At 45.9% G+C, this 8,175-nt stretch overlaps 1 long non-coding RNA gene across 2 annotated transcripts; it reads right to left on the reverse strand.

Annotated features, from left to right (window-relative positions):
* Positions 1-413: 413 nt before the first annotated feature.
* LOC119354541 lies at positions 414-2,146 on the reverse strand. Of its 2 annotated transcripts, none has more exons than XR_005171021.1 (2): positions 1,256-2,146; positions 414-930 (listed from the first exon to the last, which is right to left on the reverse strand). It is a non-coding gene; the product is annotated as an uncharacterized LOC119354541 (long non-coding RNA). The 2 variants fall into 2 exon arrangements; XR_005171022.1 differs by having other exon boundaries at positions 1,252-2,146.
* Between the last annotated feature and the right edge of the window lie 6,029 nt (positions 2,147-8,175).

The following is an 8,175-nucleotide window of genomic DNA, read 5'->3' on the forward strand; positions in this document are numbered from 1 at the left end:
AGTTAAAAAAAGTTCAAGAAGTTCAAGCTTTATAGCTGATCGTGAGCACTAGGTAAATAGAACGTTGCTTTTTCTCTAAACCACAAGTTATTTTTATCACTGAATAGTAACACACATCCCTTATCCTCTCACACACCACACGTTTCATATCCACACCACGTAGGCACTCTACTCTTTTATCTCTTTCACTCCATAATTTTCTCTCTTTGTCTTCTTCCTGGTAACGCCCAAATTGGTTGTGCAAGCTAAAACAAGCAGTAGCAACAGTAGCTCGGTGCTGGCCTTTCTTCTCCTCTATTGGCAGTAGGAGAAACACATAAATTAAAACAATTTCAAGAGGACCCAGTAGATCATACAGTCTAGAACTCCATATTTAGATGACCTGAAACAACGTGACAAATTGTACATGTTTCTAAGCCAATAGAACTCTGAACCTTCTGAAGAAAAACCACGGTTTGAACAAGACTGTACAATAAGCTAAGTTTGCCTTAACCCAATAGAACTCTGAACCTTCTGAAGAAAAATCACTCTCCCACGGTCCCACACAACACAAACACAGAAAGCACACCCAGTTCGCCATCTCACCTGGCATGCGGCGAAAAAATGTATTACATGTTGAAAACAATTTATCGTGGCGCAAACTGAGCCCAGGGTGCATACAAGATTACTCTCGAAATTACTTGCTAATCCTGCTGTGTTCCCGACGCCATATCTTGTTCCATCAAGTCCTGCTTCAGCAGCTCAAGATACACAAGGATGTTGTTTCTCCGTGGGCTTGTCTATTTGCGGTCTTGAAGCTTCATCAGGCACTGTGGGTAGTCTAGGTACAAACAACATCAGCTAGGTAGTGGAAGGAACCAATCTGGCATGCACGCCTACTTATGTGCTATAGAAGATGAGTCCATGACGCTGCATTGATTTGTCCATGAACTGCAAAATGGGTACAAGAAATGAAGGAGATCAATACTTGGCGAACAAGTAGGCCGATAACAATCAGAATTCAGAACATCCAACCACGTATATCTAAGCATTCCAACAAGGAGTAACTAATGGAACTTATCATGCTTTGCTTGAAAGTATACACTAAAAGTAACTTCTGAGATGCTTCACTCAGTTGATCAGCTACAAGAAACCAAAAGTAATACACAACAACCTCTAATATTTTCATTTTTAGGGGAGTAACATCTAAACACTAGGAAGTGCATAAACCAGAAAAATTTGTCAGCCACAAGTGTTTTTGTGTTCCCCTACATACACACAACAATCATCATCTTCCATATGGACTTCATTTTTCTGACAACATGAACTTTGTTGTTGTCGCTGTATATGAACTTCTCCTGTAAACAAAGAGAGAGAATGCACTAAGCCAAGGTAGAATCTTACAAAGAAAACACACTTTTTTGTTTGAGGCATATACACAAACAGCTTGTGTGCACTGCCAGTTGAAGGAGAGGGCAGCTCAATGCGGAGGCTATGGAGTGCGGGGGCAGAGTCGAAGGCAGCAGCAGCATGGAGGAAGAGGGCAGGAACAGCATGGAGGAAGAGGGGCGCTAATGCTGACTAGTGTGGTGCGCGGTAGCACTGCTCTGTACAGGAGCGCCGGATCCGGGAGATCGACCGGGAGGAGCAAGGTGGCAGCGCGGGGTGGCGTGGGTAGCTCTCAGGCCGGCGATGGAGGGAAGAGAGTGAACTCAGGGGGAGGGTCACCAGTGGGGGAATGTGCATCGCGTCGCCGATCTAGGGAGGCACATGAGGGAAGAAGGCCGCAGTGGCAGAGGTGGAAGGTCGCGGCAGTAGAGGAGGAAGGCTGCTGAGGGGTGAATTCCGGCGACGCGGGAGGTGAGTTGGTGGCTGTCGCGCGACGGCAGGATCCCGGCAATGGGAGGTTGCGTTGGTGGCGGTTGTGCAGCAGCGGGATCCCGGCGGCAGGGAGGTGGATTGGTGGCTGGATCCCGACAGCGGGGCGGTGGATTCATGGCTGGATCCTGGCGACGGGGGAGGTGGGTTGGTGGTGGTCGCCGACTCGCCGTTGGCTGGATCCTGGCGGCGGGAAGGTGGGATGGTGGAGTTCGGGACGGGAGGTGGAAGAGATGGGGTGCGGGGACAGTGGGGGCGCTGTTTTTTTTTCTTTCCCACCGTTCAGGAGTTCGGGAACACCTAATGGGTCCAAATAGTTATTCTAATCCTGGGATTAGAATAGTGCCACTCTCTCTATATATATATATAAAGAGAAACCACGGACCCGACTATTTGACATGCTCGTGGTCGGGATGAGAGGAAAAGGGGCATATTACAGGCTCGGAATAAAGAGTGTGGTCTACAAAAAGTAATTTTGGACCTCCTGTCGCACGTCTGCGTAGCCCATCCTCGAGGAGGGGGATCCTTAACAGATGTAACCCCTTAGGTGAGTGTATGGATCCGAACTCCGATAGAGTCCGTTGTAGATGTTGTCCAGTTGGTCACCTGTTCTTTAAAAATGATACAGAAAAAATGAGAAAAAACATATAAAAACGTTACGGGAATTCTTGTAGGGTTGTCCGAAGTGTGCTTCCGCCGATGCCCATGGTATCTTGAGTGCGTAGTGATGTGCGCGTGGTGCAAATTTCGCCAGTACAATAGGTGGGTGGCGGAAGCCGAACTGCTATTTGTGCTCCGAGAGTGGTCGAACGTCGGAGGGGAACTTTTTCTGGCCCCTGGTGTTCTGCTGGTGAGTCATCCGTCGTCTTTGTCACCCGGTGGCCTCCTCCCCTTGTGATCAGCGTTAAGCTTGCCTGCCTGCTTGAAGACCCAACAGTTACAGTTGGTATAATTAGCTGGCCTATCAGGGTGACCGTGAATCTGACAAGGTCGGTCCAATATCCTGTCAAGGGTGGATGGTCCATCCTAGTTTGCCTTTAGTGGCTTCTTCCGCTGACCGGGCTTCGGATTGTGAAATCCGGCAGGCACCGCTGTGTTGCGTATGTTGTTTTGTTTGGTTCGTCGTGGCTTGCCGTTGCCATCTCGGATTTTGGAAGTGCCCAGGCCACTGGCGTTGTTGCTTTTACGAGCAAGCCAGTTGTCTTCTCCCGCGCAGAAGCGATTCATTAGAGCAATGAGGGTTGTCCTGGATTTGGGTCCTTCCTGGCCGAGGTGACGCGCGAGCCATTCATCCCGGACACTATGTTTCAAGGCCGCGAGGGCTTCTGCGTCCGGACAGCCGATAATTTGGTTCTTTTTGACTAAGAACCTGGTCCAGAGCTCCCTAGCTGACTCGCCGGGCTCCTGGACAATGTGACTTAAGTCATCAGTGCATAATGGCCGGACATATGTTCCCTGGAAGTTGTCTTGAAAGGCGTCTTCCAAATCCTCCCAGTTGCCAATAGAATTTTCTGGCAAACTGTTTAGCCAGTACTGAGTTGGCCCTTTAAGCTTGAGAGGTTGGTATTTAATGGCGTGGAGGTCGTCTCTGCGGGCCATGTGAATATGGAGGAGGTAATCCTCGATCCATACTGCGGGGTCTGTTGTCCCGTCGTATGATTCAATGTTAATGGGTTTAAACTTGTATGGAAATTTGTGTTCCATTACTTCGTCCGTGAAGCAGAGGGGTGTGCGGCTCCTCTATGTTGGGCCACACTATGAAGTATCTCCCGCGGGCTCCGTTTACGGTGCTCAGACCGGGCGTGGTCGGCTTTGTAGTGTCCAAATAGGCGACCATCATCGTTGGTCGGGGTATATCTTTGTGATCTGTACGTCGATATTGTGCGTCCTGCTCAACCCTCCATGCCGGATGGGTTGGTATGGTGCTCTGCTTGGGCTGCTACTTTGTCTGGACCGAACTGTAATCAGCCCGCTGCATTATTCGATGGTGGTGTGGGCTCCATCGCGCTGCCATCATATTGAGGGAGCCACCTACTCTTGGGATGGCTTTTGTCTGGGCTGCTAAGGCCGTATTCTTCAGCGGCCAAGACCTCGGTCCATCTATCATTGAGCAAGTGTTGGCTTGCTTGAAGCTGCAGCTTCTTCTTTCTTAAGCTCCTTGCAGTGGCTATAAGCCGGCATTTAAAGCGCTCCTGCTCGAGAGGTTCCTTTGGCGCGGTAAAATCCTCGTTGCCGAGGATCTCCTCCTCCTCGGAGAGGGGGAGATAGTTGCTGTCCTCCGAGTCCCCACATGTGGCTTATTCGTCAGGGCTGTCTTGCCCGTCTTCCTGTTCCTCCTGCTCGGATTCTACCTCAACAAGGTCTTCGTTGTCCAGAGTATCGTCTTCTCTGGTGCTGGCAGTGTCTTCTCTTGGGCGATGAGGCCCAGAGCGCCGGTGTCCTGGCTGTGTACCAGGCGGTTTATCCTCGACCAAATTCTCCTTCTCATCGTCGAGAGCGCCGTAAGGTGTGTCTATCATACACACGTCATACCAGGAAGTGCTTGTCCCGTGTCTATGGAGGTAATACCCTACGTCCTACTTGATTGATATTGATGAACATGGGTGTTACAAGAGTTGATCTACCACGAGATCATAATGGCTAAACCCTAGAAGCCTAGCCTATGAATATGGTAATGAGTATATATGTGTTGTCCTTTCCGGACTATCCCCTTCGGTTTATATAGACACCGAGGGGATCTAGGGTTTACATGGAGTCGGTTACATAAGAAGGAATCTTCATAGTCGATTGCCAAGCTTGCCTTCCACGCTAAGTAGAGTCCAATCCGAACACGGTGCAATCTTCGGCCTTCATGTCTTCACAGCCCATCAGTCCGGCCCAAAGATAACAGGTCGGATGCCCGAGGACCCCTTAGTTCAGGACACCCTCAACAGTTATAACATAGGGTGACACAGAACTAGCTCCATTTCATCAATGTAATGCAGGCATGTATTCTAAATATAGTCATACGTGCTTATGTAAAAGAACTTGCATGACATCTTTTGTCCTACCCTCCCGTGGCAGCGGGGTCCTATTGGAAACTAAGGGATATTAAGGCCTCCTTTTAATAGAGTACTGGAACAAAACATTAACACTTAGTGAATACATGAACTCGTCAAACTATGGTCATCACCGGTAAGTATCCCGATTATTGTCACTTCGGGGTTAACGGATCATAACACATAATAGGTGACTACTGACTTGCAAGATAGGATCAAGAACTCACATATATTCATGGAAACATAATAGGTTCAGATCTGAAATCATGGCACTCGGGCCCTAGTGACAAGCATTAAGCATAGCAAAGTCATAACAACATCAATCTCAGAACATAATGGATACTAGGGATCAAACCCTAACAAAACTAATTCAATTACATGCTAAATCTCATCCAACCCATCACCGTCCAGCAAGCCTACGATGGAATTACTCATGCACGGCGGTGAGCATCATGAAATTGATGATGGAGGAAGGTTGACGATGATGATGGCGACGGAATCCCCTCTCCGGAGCCCGGAACGGACTCCAGATCAGCCCTCCCGAGAGAGATTAGGGCTTGGCGGCAGCTCCATATCGTAAAACGTGATGAATCCTTCTTTTTGATTTTTTCTCCCCGAACGTGAATATATAGAGTTGGAGTTGAGGTCGGTGGAGCATCAGGGGGCTCACGAGGCAGGGGGCGCGCCCCAGGGGGGTGGGCACGCCCCACCCTCATGGACAGGGTGTGGGCCCCCTGACATTGATTCTTTTGCTAGTATTTTTTATATATTCCAAAAATATTCTCATTGAAGTTTCAGGTCATTCCGATAACTTTTATTTCTGCACAAAAATAACACTATGGCAATTCTGCTGAAAACAACGTTAGTCTGGGTTAGTTCCATTCAAATCATGCAAGTTAGAGTCCAAAATAAGGTCAAAAATGTTTGGAAAAGTAGATACGATGGAGACGTATCAACTCCCCCAGGCTTAAACCTTTGCTTGTCCTCAAGCAATTCAGTTGACAAACTGAAACTGATAAAGAAAAACTTTTACAAACTCTGTTTGATCTTGTTGTTGTAAATATGTAAAGCCAGCATTCAAGTTTTCAGTGATGATTATAAACTAGCCATATTCACAATAATATTTAGGTCTCATGTTTACTCATATCAATAACATAATCAACTAGCGAGCAATGATAGTAAATCTCGGATGACAACACTTTCTCAAAACAATCATAATATGATATAACAAGATGGTATCTCGCTAGCCCTTTCCGAAACCGCAAAACATAAATGCAGAGCACCTCTGAAGATCAAGGACTGACTAAACATTGTAATTCATGGTAAAAGAGATCCAGTCACAGTCATACTCAATGTAAACTAATAGTAATACATGCAAATGACATCGATGCTCTCCAACTGGTGCTTTTTAATAAGAGGATGATGACTCAACATAAAAGTAAATAGATAGGCCCTTCGCAGAGGGAAGCAGGGATTTGTAGAGGTGCCAGAGCTCAATTTTTTGAAATAGATATAAATAATATTTTGAGTGGTATACTTTCATTGTCAACATAACAACCGAGAGATCTCGATATCTTCCATGCTACACGCATTCTAGGCGGTTCCCAAACAGAATGGTAAAGTTTATGCTCCCCCTACCACCAACAAACATCAATCCATGGCTTGTCCGAAACAACGGGTGCCTCCAACTAATAACAATCTTGGGGGAGTTTTGTTTGTAGTTATTTTGATTTGGTTAGAGCATGGGACTGGGCATCCCGGTTACCGGCCATTTTCTCATGAGTGATGAGCGGAGTCCAGTCCTCTTGAGTATAACCCACCTAGCATGGAAGATATAGACAACCCTAGTTGATACATGAGCTATTCGAGCATACAAAAGAGAATTTCATTTGATGGTTTAGAGTTTGGCACATACAAATTTACTTGGAATGGCAGGTAGATACCGCATATTGGAAGGTATAGTGGACTCATGTGGAATAACTTTTGGGGTTTATGGAAGTGGATGCACAAGCAGTATTCCCGCTTAGTACAAGTGAAGGCTAGAAAGAGACTGGGAAGCGACCAGCTAGAGAGCGACAACAGTCATGAACATGCATTAAAATTAATCAACACTGAATGCAAGCATGAGTAGGATATAATTCACCCTGAACATAAATATCGTGGAGGCTATGCTGATTTTGTTTCAACTACATGCATGAACATGTGCCAAGTCAAGCCACTTGAATTGTTCAAAGGAGGATACCACCCTATCATACCACGTCACAACCATTTTAATAGCATGTTGGCACGCAAGGTAAACCATTATAAACGCCTAGCTAATTAAGCATGGCATGAGCAACTATAATCTCTAATTGTCATTGCAAACATGTTTCATTCATAATAGGCTGAATCAGGAATGATGAACTAATCATATTTACAAAAACAAGATAGGTCGAGTTCATACCAACTTTTCTCATCTCAATCAGTTCATCATATATCGTCATTATTTCCTTTCACTTGCACGACCAAACGGTGTGGATAATAATAATAGTGCACATGCATTGGACTAAGCTGGAAATCTGCAAGCATTTAATACACATGAGAAGACAAGGTAATATGGGCTCTTGGTTAGATCAACAATAATGCATATGAGAGCCACTCAACATTTTCATCATGGTCTTCTCCTCTCGACCCCCTAAGCAAAGAAAGGAAATAAAACTATTTACACGGGAAAGCTCCCAACAAGCAAAAGAAGAATGGGAAATATTTTGGGGTTTTCTTTTAATTATTGCCACTACAGGCATGGAAAGTAAACTAGCTAAAAGGAAAAACTATTTTTTTTGTTTTTATTAAGGTTTTTCAAACACACACGAAGAAGGCTTAAAAAGAAACTAAACTAGCATGGATAGTACAAAGAAAAAGTATGAGCACCGACAATTGGCATGAGTGTGTGAACATGAATGTACTGTCGGTGACGAATACGTACTCCCCCAAGCTTAGGCTTTTGGCCTAAGTTGGTCTAGGCCCATGGATCAAAGTGGCCCCCTCAAGTGTACTAAGGAGGATCCCCGGGGTGCCACTGGTTGGCGATCTCCTCCGGATCCCACTAATAAAAAGACTACCGATAAGGGTCAGGAGATGGCTCAGGCTCAGGCTCTGGGGATCGTGTTTGCTCCCAATATGCATAAATGTCATCAGGCAGGATGATGTATGTGCTTGAATAAATGTTAAACAAAGAAGGTGCATGCAGGGTAATAATCTGACAAGTCTTTTCACTGAATACTAGGTTATAAATAAGTCT

This window comes from Triticum dicoccoides, chromosome 2A, assembly GCF_002162155.2.
Source record: "Triticum dicoccoides isolate Atlit2015 ecotype Zavitan chromosome 2A, WEW_v2.0, whole genome shotgun sequence".
Taxonomy (NCBI): Eukaryota; Viridiplantae; Streptophyta; class Magnoliopsida; order Poales; family Poaceae; genus Triticum; species Triticum dicoccoides.